Source organism: Musca domestica, unplaced genomic scaffold, assembly GCF_030504385.1.
Source record: "Musca domestica strain aabys unplaced genomic scaffold, Musca_domestica.polishedcontigs.V.1.1 224, whole genome shotgun sequence".
Classification (NCBI taxonomy): Eukaryota; Metazoa; Arthropoda; class Insecta; order Diptera; family Muscidae; genus Musca; species Musca domestica.
This window is the reverse complement of record NW_026712266.1, coordinates 781,616-798,425: the sequence shown is the minus strand read 5'-3', so window position 1 is coordinate 798,425 and position 16,810 is coordinate 781,616. Positions and strand designations below refer to the sequence as shown.

General features: G+C 38.1%; 1 protein-coding gene across 1 annotated transcript in view; it reads right to left on the bottom strand.

Moving 5' to 3' along the window:
- Positions 1–16,810, bottom strand: part of LOC131802705 (nipped-B protein-like) — a gene marked incomplete at its 3' end in the record, with an annotated part of 84,608 nt that overhangs the window by 32,237 nt on the left and 35,561 nt on the right.

Below are 16,810 nucleotides of genomic sequence, written 5' to 3'. Positions count from 1 at the left end.
GCGTTCTGACAATATTGGAAAAACAAAATCCCAACCTCATTACGGAAAGTCGACTCAAGCACGGAGGGGGGACGCCTGCTCGTTAAAGTATCTATTGATACAGCTGGCCAGGACTACCTTCAGGCTCGCGGGGGAATCTGCACTTTGGCACAGGATGGATTTGATTTCGTCTAACGCCGACGTCGCAGTAGGAGAAAGGAAGCCACTGTTGCTTAACGTTGTGCAGATTAATCTGCACCACTGTAATGCAGGTGCAGCTGAACTTCTCATGTCCCTCACCAAGTTTGAAGTAGATACAGCCCTGGTCCAGGAACCTTATATAGTCAAAAATAGGGTGACTGGGCTAGGGAGTGAGCAGTACATCACCTATGTCACATCCAATGGAGAAAAGGTTAAAACGTGTATCGTCGCTAAAAAGAACTTAAATTTAATCTTCCCCAATAATTTCAGCGGAGGAGACGCCACGGCGGTTAGGATGGAAGCACGAGCCGGAAGGGTACTCTTTTTTGCCTCCATCTACCTACCCTTTGAGTACCCCGACCCGCCAGGATGGATGTGATTCTAACGCTCACCATTTTCAATGGCGCAGTAAGGATACGAACACAAGAGGTGAGTCCATTTTCGATTTTATTTTAACAACCTTATTTATTTCTCAAAATATGTAACAGGAGAAATGAGGCAACTTTTCAAACTAGGAATAGGGAGGGAGGGAGTCACTCATACTGAGTTGGAAAGTTTCCACCGATTGTTCCTTCTCGGACCATCGGAAGATAACATTCCAGGCATCGGTAGAGGGATTGCGTCAAAAACCGCATAGGAACCCGAGAAAGCCTCGATGGGATAAATTTGCGGAGCACACTGCATGGAAGCTGAGATCTACTGGTAATCTCCCAGTAGACTCCGCCTCCGATGTGGACGAGTCCGTTAATTTGTTAACTAAAGTCCTGATTGGGAGCTATGAAAGAGCTTGACGCTTACCTTCCCGGGATAAAGGTGCCAACCTGCCTGGTCGTCGAAAGACCTAGCCCAGCTCAGGAAGATAAGCACACGCCTTTACAATAGGGCCAACAAGACCAAACTGGGTACGGACTGGAAGGCTTACAAATCAGCATTCAACAAGTACAAGAGTGAAATCAAGGAGGTCAAACGAAGGTCTTGGGTTTACTTTACTGTGTCCATAGAAAATGTCAACGCTGCCTCCAGATTCCGTAGAGTGCTTTCAAAGGACGCAAATCCATTGGATGCATAAAGCGGAATGACGGTAGCTGGACTGAGACTGGTCTAGAGACACTCAACCTGTTAGCCAATACTCACTTTCCGAACTGCTCCGATGCGGTAAATGACCAATTGGTAGATCGGTCTAGTCAGCATCGTGGTGTCGAGGATGTTAGTCTGACTGAGAGGATTGTAAGCGCTCCCAAGATTTTGTGGGCTATAAAGTCATTCAAACCTTTTAAGTCACCGGGACCGGATGGCATTATTCCCGCCATGCTACAGCATGCATCGACGGTAATAATACCACTTCTGGAGGGGTTTTTTAAGGCTTGCCTGCGTCTCTCTCACATTCCATTCCTGTGGAGGGAAGTTACGGTCACTTACAATCCCAAGGCTGGGGAACCAAGTCATGTGCTTCCAAAGGACTACAGGCCTATTAGTCTTTCATCATTTCTATTGAAAACGCTGGACAGACTATTATACATTGAGATTAGATCTATGATACCCCTGGGACAAAGGTATTGGCTTACGCCAATGAAGTTGTCTTGCTGATTGCTGGGAAAATTCCGAAAACTGTTTTAGATCTTATGCAGGGAGCTCTAGTTAAACTCTCCAGATGGGTACGCTGCAATGGCGTGAACCTATTAAAAACTGAATTCGTACTCTTTACAAGGAATAGGAAAATACCAGACTTTTCGCTGCCTATCCTTGATGGTGTTATGCTAAGCCTTTCCTCGGAAGCCAAATACCTCGGTACCATCCTAGACCAGAAGCTAAACTGGAAGAGGAACATAGAGAAGCGAGCGGAGAAGGGCTTAATTGCACTTTATTCCTGTAAAAACTCTAAAGGAAAAAGCTGGGGCCTAATCATGGCATTCGCAATCGAATGCTGATTCGTATCGACATGAATTACAACTCGAATTTATTGTTGGGATGATTGCATTCGATCGTAATTTAGTATCGAATTTATCGATTTTGTTACATTTGGCAATATCAAATTTGCCATCTTTAAGAATAAATAAAACATGTTGTTATTTATTTGGTGAAAAAGTGAAATTTTGCAAAAATAGATGAGGAATTGTGTTTTTTATGTCATCGTCGGATTCGGAATATGATTTTATTGTAAACATCTTAAGAAAACAAATCTAAAAATATGTAATTATACCCATTTGAATAAACCACAACAGCTGTTATAGTTTTTCTTCACATTGAATGTTTAAACAACGCTTTCGTGTTTCAAAGGAAGCTTTTAAATATATTTTTATCAGAACTGAACTTTACTGGCCATACGTCAACAGCGGTACCACCTACTCTACAGTTAGCACTACACTATCACTTGTGGCTAGCGGCAGCTTCCAGCTCTGTGTCGGGAACGACTTTTTGGTTGGTTTGAGCCAAAGTCCTTTGTGCAAAACTGCAGAACGACTTTTAAAAGAAATGGAGAAGAAGTTGTGTCACAAAAAAATAACATTTCGATTGGAAGAGTCGGCAAAATGAAAAGAAGCTTTTGTGTCAAATCATAATAATTATTTAATATTTATAAAGAAACATACATTTTTTTTAATTAATGCACAAATTATGCTCCAATCTGAATTATAACATTTTTTAATGTCGTATACGATACAAAAATAGACGCGGAAAAAACCCGCATGGTTTCATTCGACACTTCCATGTCAAGTACTCGATATCCAACGCCGTCATCCAAAAATTAGATTACGATATCGTAACTTTTCGATATCGTATGCGGTAATTAGACCCCTGGGGTCTCAAGCCACACATAATCAAATGGTTATATGAGTCGGTCGTCCGACCAATTCTAACCTATGGGGGGCTTGTTTGGTGGCATTCCTTAGGGAAAACCACCTAAAGTCCAAAGAGTTGCATCGCTACTAATTACAGGCGCGTTTGGGAGCACACCCCAATCCGCACTAGACACCCTACTCAATTTAAAACCGTTAGGTCTATTTGTAGAGGAACAAGCTGCTAGGTGTGCCCTGTGGGTCAATGGCGAGTCAGCCATTCGTACACTCCGCCATTATCAAGTATGTGGGAAGTTTAGTAAATCAGGCTATAGCTAGTGATTTGAACTACTTGATTATCCATATACCTAACAGAGACATTTGGACTCGTGACACTCCACCTTTTAACGGTATAGTCGTCTATACTGATGGATCAAAGATGGAAAGTGGAACGGGAGCCGGAGTCTACTGTGAAAGTCGAAACATTCGACGATCCTTCAAATTAAACAATGACTGTAGTGTTTTTCAGGCAGAAACCATGGCTGTCAGTAAGGCCATAGAGCTGCTGGCAAATAGAATCAATGAACTGAACGGACCGGTGACTATATATGACGATAATCAAGCGGCCCTGAAGGCTTTGAATTCTTTTACAATCAAATCTATGGCGGTTCCGGAATACAGGAATGCTCTGGAAAAGGCTAAATCGTTTGGCAATGAATCTGCTGATGAATTGGCCAGGCGCGGATCTGAGTCAGTAGATCTAGAGATTGAGAGCTCAGTGAAGCCACCCCTATGTCACTTTTTCCAAGTTCTTTATAAGCATTATTTTGGGAAATTTCAGCAAAACTGGCTAAATGGAAGGGGATGTAATTTCTTCAAAAATATCTGGCCGGTGATCTCCGAACGGAGGTCAAGGTCACTTATATCCATGACGAAGCTGGACTTGAAACTTGTGGTGGGTCTAATTACAGGACACTGCAACATTAAGGCCATGACATCCAAATGGGGAGGGGATGATACTGAATACTGCAGGCTTTGTCAGGACGAGGAAGAAACTGAGACGGTGGAACACTTACTCTGCCACTGTCCAACTCTAATAGGAGGGAGACAGAGGCTACTGGGTAGGCAAATTCTCCCGGATTTGTCCTCCCTCTACGACACCGAGCCAGCAGCAGTCTTCAGTTAGCCAGACGACTAAAATGGCTAGGGACGATGTGTTAACACACCGTGGACACAAACCTACTATTTTCTCTATTCTCTATACAATTTCTTATTATTCACTCTTAGCTATTCATTTATTTTCTTCTCTCTATTCTACTCTCTTGTTTTCCTAATTAGGATGAACTCAATGGACCAAAAGGTGTCCGAGTTGAGTGGTTGTTCTTCGTACAACCGCCCATCCTTTAACCTAACCTAACCTAGGACAAACCCAGAGGAGAAAATCTGTTGTTTTCGCACACACATTATTATATGGATGGCACTGGCTAACGCGAACCCAAGTTTACTACATTTAATAATTATTGTAAGTAATCCCCACAGCAAACTGTCATACTCCATCCTTTATTATGGGGATTATGACCTTTTTGGTCAGAATGGAGATAATGACCATCGGGATTATGTCCGGGCTCCGGTTTTGGATTTTCCATTTTAAATAAAACTGTAAATGGCGGAAATATCAACCTAATCCGCCAAAGATATCTCGCCGAGCTGGTTCAATTTAGCTATGTGTGTCCGTCTGTCCATTTTTATTTGTAATCACGCTACAGGTCACAATCTTGACGCAAACCTCACGAAATTTTGCGTTGAGTCAGGGTTAGGGTCAGAATAAAAATCTTTAGCGCTTGAAATGGACCAACAAGAGATTCTCCTGATTTTGTAGTCTCTCAGGTCATAATTATATATCAATTGGCAGCTAATTTTGTGTGGGGTTAGAGTTTAGAGCAGCGAAGAAGCGCACCTGTTGGGATTGACACAGGTTTCTTTTTTGAGCAGAAGCAAAATTCTTTCGAAATCGAGCAGATTCTACTCTTGCTGAACAGTTTTTTTTTCTGTACATTATCATACTCCCCTATTCTCCACTTTTTCCTCTTACTCTCCCACCCCTTCTTCCACTGTTTAGCTACTCTTCAGCAGTACACAGCAATATCAAGACCTATCTGCTGCTGCATACAAATACAAATCTGCCACAAAAAATCCACTCATTTTATTTACAAAAATTAACTACTCTGATTTTGATATCATTGTCATGTAAGTATTGATAAAACATCTGACGTAGACCCATTTATAACTACGTACGGTTTTCTATACATTAAATAGAACGACAACATCCGACTTTATTTGCTAAAAATTAGTGATCTACTCTGTCGGAAGCTTTTTCAAGACCAATAGACAACAAAACGTCCCATGACTTTAGCAAGAATTAGTGTAGAGTTGTCTAAACTTGTGTTTTAATGTGAGCCGTTAATAATGGGAAGGTGGAAGTCATAACAACAATATTTACCTTATAAAGAAATAACGTTCTAAGGTGAAGAAGAATCAAACTATTAAGTCATTACATCATTACAAGAGGTTTACAAAGAAGCTAAAAAATATCTTTAACATTCAGTGACTGTATCCATCATTTTTTTATGAATTTCATTCAATTCATTCGGATCCTCACACATATCGGGATCATCCTCCAAAAGCCTATTACAGCTTCTTCTTTTGCACAACATTTTTCCAATAAAATAAATTGAAAGAAATTCAACATTTGCTTTGCTCTTAAGTCTATTAATAGTCGACTTGACTTTGTCTCTTTCTGAAGATAGTTTGTTTCTATTTTGTTTGTTGTAATCCTTTTCCTATTAGAATAAATACATGGTGAGATGAAAAAAAATGCAACCAACTTCAGACTGCTGTCATTTCTAAGCCACTCGTCCGACAGATGTTAAAAATATTCCAGTGACAGCTCATTATATTGTTTACAAGGGTACAAATGCATTTTGGTGAGAATTTTCCAGAAAAAGTTATTCTTGATGGAATTCAAGCGTGATAGTGTGATTTCTTTATATTTGACTGGAAAACCACAATAATAATTAATATTTGAGATTCTCCTCCAATTAGTGCATAAAATATGTGAACACATCGACAGTACGATTCAGCCAATTGATTTAAATAACGCTTAAGTTTTTATGTTTTTACAATAAAAAAGCAAATTTTAGTAAAGGTAGCATATCATCATAAGCTTAGTGTATACCATACTTAGAGACACTTGACTTAGAAATATCGAAGGACATTTAATCTAGCAACACTCAAAGGCACAGGAAGCTGGAAGTTTGGGCCAAACTGTATCTAAAAATATGGTACCGTCACAATATATGGCCGCTATGATAGCAAGCCGGTTGTGCGCATGTTATACTTTAGGCTTAAAACATTGAACACCATTTTCTCGACCAATAATCTCGCCTTGCTAAGCACAACAATAAACAAAAGCTATGAGATACATACTGCTGAGTTCATTATTTAACATCAGCATTTGAAATTCATTGATATTGAACACCTAGCACAATTAATGGAATCAACAACCATTCACTAGCATACTATTTCATTGGAATAAGAGGGGTTATGCTTTAAGTGTCACTTGCTTCGCAAACAGCAACAATAATGTGTTAACCAACTCCTTGGCAACAGTTTCTTGAAAGTTCTATTTCAACATGGGAAAGCAACAGCCTGTTGTTTTTGTTAAAAAATATACTTTCAATCGAATCATTCGTGTTAAAATGTATTCGTTTTTATCAAACTTTTTTTATTTCTATAACCATTATTTGAACATTGTTTGATTACAGCTCATTGGGAATTGTGCTTATTGTGACAATCCAAATTTCCAATTTGTAATAAATTGTAAAATATAATTGAAAATGTCAAGAAAACACTTGAAGAATGTGTACAAAAAGATAGTTTGTCTTAGTTCATATGTAAATTATTCCCCATCATATACATACAATTTTAACGTAATTCTGTAACAAACAGCCAATTTCGGTTTAAAATGATAGATCTCTTTCATTCGTTTTTTCTTTTGTATTTTTATACCCTCCACCATAGTATTGTGGGTATATTAAGTTTGTCATTCCGTTTGTAAAACCTTGAAATATACATTTTAGACCCCACAAAGTCGATTTAGCGATGTCCGTCCGTCGGTGGAAATCACTCTAACTTCCGAACGAATTGAAGTAGATTGATAAAATTTTACTTAAATGTATATTATGTCTGCAGGGCTTTCGGTATTGAAAATGGGCCATGTAGGTCTACGTTTTGGTATAGCCCCCATTATTCGGTATTTTGATGATTTTAGCGACATTATTTACCGGAATTGTTCCAACTTTGGTATTTGAAGTTCATACTAGATACTACATCCTATGACAGAAAATTGTTTGTACAGGTCCACGCCTTCGTATAACCCCCATATAATGATGATGATTTTAGCTACATTATAAAAAGATTTTTTTCAAGTTTCGCTTTGGAATATTATAATAGCTAATGACAAGAGTTGCCTATGCAGGCCCACGACCCTAATATACGGCTACGTTCAGTATTTTTAAGATTTTAACAGAATTTTTAACGGATTTTATTAATTCAAAGTTCGGCCCGGCCGAACTTACAGCTTTTTTACTTGTTTGTTTTGTTATAAAAACATTTGCGTGTATGTCATTGTCATTCAAAGCATTTGTTCCAAAAACTAAAATACGTTCTCAGTAGACTAATTTACGAACGAATTGTCAAAAAACAGGATGTAAATTCAAATAAAACATATATATTTGAATTTATCTAAATGATAATAAATAAATTTCTTACTTCCCTTTCAATATTTATACTACAGAATCATCCAAGATTTTTCAAAAGTGGCTGTTTAATTTAGAATTGCATATTGCCAAAGGATCATAAGGATTTCGCTTAGTACGGATCGTCAAAAAGATATATTCTTGCGCTTCTTGGGAATTGAAGCCTACGTTCGCTTGGCCCGGACAGCAGGAGGAATGCCTTCGTAATCTGAAGATTTTCCCTACAACTCTTCTTGGAGCCTACGTTCGCATAACTTGGACCGTACGTTGCTTTACTACTCTCTCTGTGTTAGACAACAGAACCTTTAATCCCGCTCATCCGCATAACTCATAGAAGCGATTTGAAATATTCATATCATTATTGATAAGTTTATACTACCTTGTTTTTAGCTTTACCTGTGCTGGGGTTTACAAGTTATCGTTTGGTATTATTTTAGCTGAAATTACTCGGAATTTAACGGAAGCTATTTGATATATGAATATTTTAAACAACCTGCATCGCCGACAGCTCAATGGAGATTGAAATGGGGGTTTTTCTACCTGTGTATATTGTTTTACCCTCTTCATTTCTTTGAAATGACAACACCTTTCAAAAACAAGCTGACGAAAGAAAAGCGAATTAATTAAATTGTTCGGAAACCCCGAATCTAGGAAAAATACAAACGTAGAAAACATAGAACCAAGTGCCAAAATGTTTCTCTGTTGAGAGATGATGGTGCGACATCTGAAGACTATCAAACCGTTGATAGCCATAAACTCAAAAAGCGGAGGATGAACAGCGAGGACATAACATATCGAAAATATGATGCAGGTCATTCTAGATATACTCCAGGTGCAGCTGGAAACCCATCCATAGAAGCAATGGAAATAGGAACGCCACACCATGTAGCAATCGATTTTCGCGTTGCGCTTCCAATTTTTCCCATTTAAAAAAAAAACGTACTTCTTGCAAATTTCTGGAAACAGAAAAAGCTATTTCTCGACTACAACATACAGGGTGAGATTAAAAAACTGTGTACAAAAGCATTTTGGTGAGAATTTTCCAGAAAAAAGTTATAAATGATGGAATTCAAGCGTGATAGTGTGATTTCTCTATATTTGGCTAGAAAACCACAAGTGCCTATCTATGTGTCTCGTACTATCGCTCGTTACCGTGATACTGGTAGCATAGCCCGATGTCAAGAATTGGACGGAAGAAAACAGCAACATCAGCAGAAATGGTTCGAAAAGTAAAGAAGCGACTTCATCGAAACCCGCGTCGCAGTGGCCGAAAAATGGCTCGTGAGCTGAACATATTGCAATATTCCATTCGGCAAATATTGAAAAATGAGCTCGGGGTAAAGCCATTTAAATTTCAAAAAAGTGAAAGAACTTACGCCGCAACAGAAAGAAAATTGTGATGAACTGCCGAATTTGGTTTTCTCCGATGAGAAAACATTCGTTGTCCAGCAGTTTGTAAACAAACAAAATTATCGTGTTTACTTGCCAAAGAAGTCAGCTGAAAATGTGCACCTTCGGTTGGTGATGGTGTGGGCCGCCATAACAGCCGATAGTCCCTCTCCGCTCGTATTAATCGACCGTGGAATCAGAATAAATTCCGAATATTATCGCGAAAATATTCTGGACGGTGTATTAAAGCCTTGGGCACGCAAACATTTTGGCCGCAGACCTTGGACATTTCAACAGGACTCAGTATCATCGCACTCAGCACACGCCACCCAAGAATGGCTACAAAATGCGGTTCCTCAGGATAACAATTGTGTTGGACTATTGTGTCTGGAGTATTGTGGAAAGCAAGGTTGGAACTAAAAAATACTGAAGTGTCGATCACCTCAAGCAAGCACTTCGCCAATGGGCCAAAATACCGCAAAGCAACATTCGGCAGCGTGTGACGGGTTCATTCAAATCTTCAAAATACCGATTATCGGGATGTACCGCTATATGGGGGCTATACGAAAGCATGGACCTACATGGCCTATTTCCTGTGTTAGTCTGTAGTATCTATTACGAACTTCAAATACCAAATTTGAAAGAATTCCGGTGAATAATATCGCTAAAATCAACAAAATACCGAATATAGGGAGGTACCGTTATATGGGGGCTATACGAAGACGTGGACCTACATAGACAATTTTCTGTCTTAGGCTGTAGTATCTATTGCGAACTTCAAATACCAAATTTGAAAAAATTCCGGCAAATAATGTCGCTAAAATCATCAAAATACCGAATATCGGGGGTACCGTTATATGGGGGCTATACCAAAACGTGGACCTACATGGCCCATTTTCAATACCAAAAGTCCTGCAGAAATAATATACATTTAAGTAAAATGTTATCAATATACTCCAATTCGTTCGGAAACTAGAGTGATTTCCACAGACGGATGGACATAGCTAGATCGATATAGAATTTTATGCTGATCAAGAATATATACACTTTGTGGGGTCTAAAATGTATATTTCGAGGTGTTACAAACGGAATGACAAACTTAATATACCCTCCATACTATGGTGGAGGGTATAAAGAGACACTTATATGTTCTTGGTGTCACTTGTACATTGCACCTGCACCATTAACAACGAAATTTTGCAGCCCATTCAATTTGAATGCAAAAAGGAAACTTTCGAAAAAAATTAGCGAAGCCGTCAGTGATGTGAATACATAAATTGCATTATTAAAGCTCATAGAAATAAACCGCATGCATATAACAACTCAACTGTAGTGGAAGTAAAAAATGTAAGTGATAAGAAAAGGAATTCTATCAATCCGCGTTCAAGGATGGGAAGAAAGGTCTTATGAAGCTCGGATGTGCATATTTCCAACTGCAATAATGAAATGACAATAGTTAACTATTCCTTAGTAATATCGATCGAATATGTATAATAACACAAATACACATAGAATATTGTTTATATAAAAAGTCTTCTAGTTTTCCTTTAACATTATTAGCCTGTTCAGCAAACTTATTTTTCTTCCAATTGCAAGGCAAATGGCAGACAAATAGAATTTTTGGTTTTCGCACGTAAATAAATAAAGGGAGATTTTTTCTGTAGGTAAAATTTGGTTCACCTAATTTCATCACAAAAAAAAAAAAAAAACAAAAAGCCCAAGTAGACAATCAAAAAATATCAATCGTTCATTCACAAAATTTAAACAAAGTAATATATTGTGTTTGAAAATGGATATTTCACACGAAAGGTATGGTCAATTTCATCCGCTGTGCTGTGTCGATTCCAACAGGTGTGCTTCTTCACTGCTCTAAACTCTAACTCCACACAAAATTAGGCGCTAAATGGTATATAATTATTAACTGAGAGACTACAAAATCAGAAAAATCTCTTGTTGATCCATTTCAAGACTTAAAGGTTTTTATTCTGATCCTAACCCTGACTCAACAACGAATATAAGACACTGTGGCGCAGTAGTAAGCACGCCCGCTTTGCTCTCTGAACACCTCGGTTCGATTCCCAATCCAGATATCACATTTTTAAAACAGAAGAAAAGTTTGAGTATTTCATCTGATTAGTAAGAGTTATATGAAAGTGCACACTGGAAAAAGTAACAATAACAATAAAAAATAAATGCTTAAGTCTGGAGTAAAAAAAAATTTTTTTCACTTCCAATAACTATCGAGGAAGTGACTTTCACGTATATTACAAGTAACGCCGTATGCTCTATTCAGTCATGCCTAAAACTATTGCGGGCGTGCTTCATCTCTTCCCGAAGGATCCTCCTTCCGGAGTGAGAAAGCGATTATCGGGAGGTACCGCTGTATGGGGGCTATACGAAGGCATGAACCTACATGGCCCATTTCCTGTGTTAGTCTGTAGTATCTATTACGAACTTCAAATAGCAAATTTGAAAGAATTCCGGTGAATAATATCGCTAAAATCAACAAAATACCGATTATAGGGAGGTACTGTTATATGGGGGCTATACGAAGACGTGGACCTGCATAGACAATTTTCCGATTATAGGGAGGTACTGTTATATGGGGGCTATACGAAGACGTGGACCTGCATAGACAATTTTCTGTCTTAGGCTGTAGTATCCATTGCGAACTTCAAATACCAAATTCGGGGGGTACCGTTATATGGGGGCTATGCAAAGGATGTAGTATAGGATGTAGTACCCATTACGAACTGCAAATACTAAATTTGAAACAATTCCGGTAAATAATGTCGCTAAAATCATCAAAATACCGAATATCGGGGGGTACCGTTATATGGGGGCTATACCAAAACGTGAACCTACATGGCCCAAGTCCTGCAGAAATAATATACATTTAAGTAAAATTTTATCAATCTACTCCAATTCGTTTGGAAACTAGAGTGATTTCCACAGACGGACGGACATCGCTAAATCGATATAGAATTTTATGCTGATCAAGAATATATACACTTTGTGAGGTCTAAAATGTATATTTCGTTCGGTCTTTTGAAGTTCGGATGTGCATAGTTTTCTAGTTTACCTTTAACTTATTTTTCTTCAAATTGCAAGGCAAATGGCAGACAAATAGAAGTTTTGGTTTTCGCACGTAAGTAAATAAAGAGAGATTTTATCTGTAGGAAAAATTTGGTTCACCTAATTTCATCACAAAAAAAACAAAATGCCCAAGTAGACATTCAAAAAATATCAATCGTTCATTCACAAAATTTAAACAAAGTAAAATATTGTGTTTGAAAATGGATATTGCACACGAAAGGTATGGTCAATTTCATTTGCTTTGCTGTGTCGATTCCAACAGGTGTGCTTCTTCCCTGCTCTAAACTCTAACCCCACACAAAATTAGGCGCCAATTGGTATGTAATTATTAGTTGAGAGACTACAAAATAAGAAAAATCTCTTGTTGATCCATTTCAAGACTTAAAGGATCCTAACCCTGACTCAACGCAAAATTTCGTGAGGTTTGCGACATAATTGCGACGTTACGTGATTACAAATAAAAATGGACAGATCGAAACACATAGCTAAATCTACCAGCTCGACGAGATAGGTAGATACATATATAAAATCGTGGATCTAGAACCAATATTTCGAGATTTGTGGCATCACCTAGCCTTTGGCGGATTAGGTTGATATTTTCGCCACCCCCAGTTACATTTTAATTTCAAATAGAAAATCCAAAACCGGCGCCCGGACATAATCTCCACCGCCATAATCTCCATTGCAATTATGGGGATTATGACCTTTTTCGGTCAGATAAATTAGCCGAAGTCGGACAGACAGGGTGATATAAAAAACTGCAACAAAGTCAAACGCCATAATTTTTTCATTTTTTTTAATTTTATTGAATGAAAGAGAAAAATGTCGTCAAATTTTAGAATAAGTTTAGATTTGTTCGAATTGGTCACCTTTGGCACGAATTATGGGCTTCAAACGGCCAATGAAACCATCACACGCTGCCCGAATGTTACTCTGCGGTATTTTGTCCCATTCCCGGCGAAGCGCTTGCTTGAGATGATCGACACTTTGGTATTTTTTAGTTCCAACCTTGCTTTTCAAAATACTCCAGACACAATAGTCCAATGGATTGGTATCCGGAGAAACCTCATTTTGTAACTATTCTTAGGTGGCGTCTGCTGAGTGCGATGGTGCTGAGTCCTGTTGGAATGTCCAAGGTATGCAGCCAAAATGTTTGCGTGCCCAAGGCTTTAATACACCCTCCAGAATATTTTCACGATAATATTCGTAATTTTTTCTAATGCCACGTTCGATTAATACGAGCGGAGAGGGACTATCGGCTGTTATGGCGGCCCACACCATCACCATGGCCGGCACTTGACGAACATCGATCATTTTGTTTGTTTACAAACTGCTGGACAACAAATGTTTTCTCATCGGAGAGCCCAAATTCGGCAGTTCACCACTTTCGGTCATTTTCCAGTCCATTTTCTTTCTGTTGCGGTGTAAGTTCTTGCACTTTTTGGAATTTCAATGGCTTTACCCAGAGCTCATTTTTCAATATTTGCCGAATGGAATATTGCGATATGTTCAGCTCACAAGCCATTTTTCGGTCATTGCGACGCGGGTTTCGATCAAGTCGCTTCTTTACTTTTCGAACCATTTCTGCCGATGTTGCTATTTTCTTCCGTCCACTTCCTTGACGTCGGGCTACGCTACTAGTATCACGGTAACGAGACACAAAAGATTTATTCACATTTAAATGCTTGAGTGTTCTAACGATAGCCACTTGTAGTTTTCCAGCCAAATATAAAGAAATCACACATTCACGCTTGAATTCCATCTCGAATAACTTCTTTCTGAGCTGTCACTGGAATGATTTTAAAAGCTATCGGACGAGTGACTTAGAAATGACAGCAGTCTGAAGTTTGTTGCAGTTTTTTCATCTCACCCTATACGTCGGACCAATCTTCTGACTTTAAACAGACGTGTTGGACTCCAACGTTTAATTTGCTGGGTACCACCATCGTAACTAACACCGTTTTGACGCTGACTCGGATCCTGTCACAACACAGCTCGGTAATAGCATAGTTTATGTAATTCTAAAGTTCATGTTCATCTCTTCCCGAAGGATGCTCCTTCCGGGGTGAGAAAGCGATATCAAACGCGATGATTTCTATCGCTTAGGCGTGACTTCTATGTTATTTGGGGGATAGTTTTTGCTTGCTGGGGTTATTGTTACTTTTTCCAATGTTCATTTGCATAGAACTCTTACTTATTAGATGAAATATTCAAACATTTCCTTTTTAAAAACGTGATGTCTGGATTGGGAATCGAACCGAGGTGTTCAGAGAGCAAAGCTTGCATGCTTACCACTGCGCCACAGTGTCTTATAGTTCTTAGATAGAATACCCAGCAAGCATTTTTTGTCGCTGACATAACTAAAGAGTCACCAACAGGCGATGAAAACCCTCGCCGGCGATGTCGAATCTTTAACCAAAAAGTTAAACCGTTCGGGAAGAAATGAACCACGCACTCGTTACTTCTCAACATTGACTTTTTAGTGGCAGATGAAATTAAAGACTAAGTAACGTTCAGTCGTTACAATAAAGGTAATTTAAGGAAGTAACGAGAGCGTGGTTCATTTCTTCCCGAACGGTTTACCTTTTTGGTTAAAGATTCGAGATTGAGGGCGTGGGTTTTCATCGACTGTTGGTGACTTTATTGATTTGTATACGATATGCAATGCCTTCAGAAAGTAAAAAAGAGCTGGAAGTCTTTAAAATAAAATTATTATTTGTTTAACAAAAAGCATAAGTAAAACACAGTTATTAACACAAAATTTAATTTTATTTTTTCACTAAATAATATTAATTTTTTTATTTTGTATATCACTTCTTTTTTAAAAAATTATTTGAACACATACACTAAAAAATACTGAAAAAGGGCACAACTATATTTCACTAAATAATTTAAATATATTTTTTCATTTAATAGATTTTTTTTCATTCGTGCACCAATGCCGATCTCCGACAAACTGAACCCGTTTAATTTTGTTCTCCGTTTTGGGAGTAAAACAAAACAATCGCTCTTTAATCTTCGGGAAGTGCCAAAAAGTTACTATTGGAGATGAAAATTAGTTGATTGTAGTGGGGCAATAGAATTGTTATTGCAAATCGACCAACTATCGACGTTTCACAAGCAGGAAGCGACAAAGTAGTATAATATTAGGTGATGGAGTTAAAAACTCACATCCAAATGCTTGCAGGGTAAAGTCTTATTTATGTTCAATTCGTGAATGATTGCAAACTATCACTGTTTTATCCGATGGCAGTCACTAGATAGTGTCAGCACACGCGAGACCTTCTTTTAACTTTCTTGCGTTTTGTTATTATGTACCTACTATCGCATTTATTAGGATTAGAAGCGTCGCAGAAGTGGCATCTTAAAATGGAAGTGAATTACTCACTTCCAAATGCTTGCAGGGACAATAAAAAATAAATGCTTAAGTCTGGAGTAAAAAAAAAATGTTTTTTTTCCCACTTCCAATAACTATCGAGGAAGTGACTTTCACGATTATTACAAGTAACGCCGTATGCTCTATTCAGTCATGCCTAAAAATATCGCGGGAGTGGTTCATCTCTTCCCGAAGGATGCTCCTTCCGGAGTGAGAAAGCGATATGAATCGCGATGATTTCTATCGCTTAGGTGTGACTTCTAAGTGATTTGCGGGATATTTTTAGCTTGCTGTGTTAGTATGCTTAATCTGGAGTAATTTTTTTTTTCTTTTGATTTTTTCACTTCCAATAACTATCGAGGAAGTGACTTCCACGATTATTGGAAAACTATCGCGGGCGTGGTTCATCTCTTCCCGAAGGATGCTCCTTCCGGGGTGAGAAAGCGATATCATACGCGATGATTTCTATCGCTTAAGCGTGACTTCTAAGTGATTTGGGGGATAGTTTTTGCTTGCTGGGACGTTTGCAATATATGGTGAAAAATACACATACATCCAAACACAACAACGGCAAGACAAAAACAGAATAATTACTCAGCAATAGTAGAATATAGTAGAATCGATTCTGAACAAATTTTGCTCCCACTCAAAAACGAGAAAAACATGCTCACTCCTATTCAAGCGACATCGAGAAATTGAGTTTGCTCCATTTTTTCTGCTCCCAGGAGCATCGATTCGCTCTTTGAGCGAAATCGAGGAAATATTTTGGAGGCTTGTCAAAATTTAACTCGGTTTATTTCAAATAATTGTGTGATAATTATTTTTCATCACGGTCAATCCCAAAAAGAGTGTGCTGAACAAAAATATTAAATAATGTTACTTTGAAAATGATTTTATATCATATTTTTTGATTTTTAGTTATCTTATTCGAACTTTACTTTAAATTATTTCAAATGTAAGTTTACTAAAATTGAGCTCGAGATCTTTGTTGTTTTTTTTTTAATAATATTTATTTATTATTTTCGACATTTCGTCCTCCGAAATTTGACAAAACAAATGACTGCAACGCAAGGTCGACGTCGGTACTTGGCGAGATTTTGAATATTTTTAAATATTGATCATCTTGATGATGTCTTCCTTCGGAGGACGAAATATCGAAAAATATATAAATTTTATCA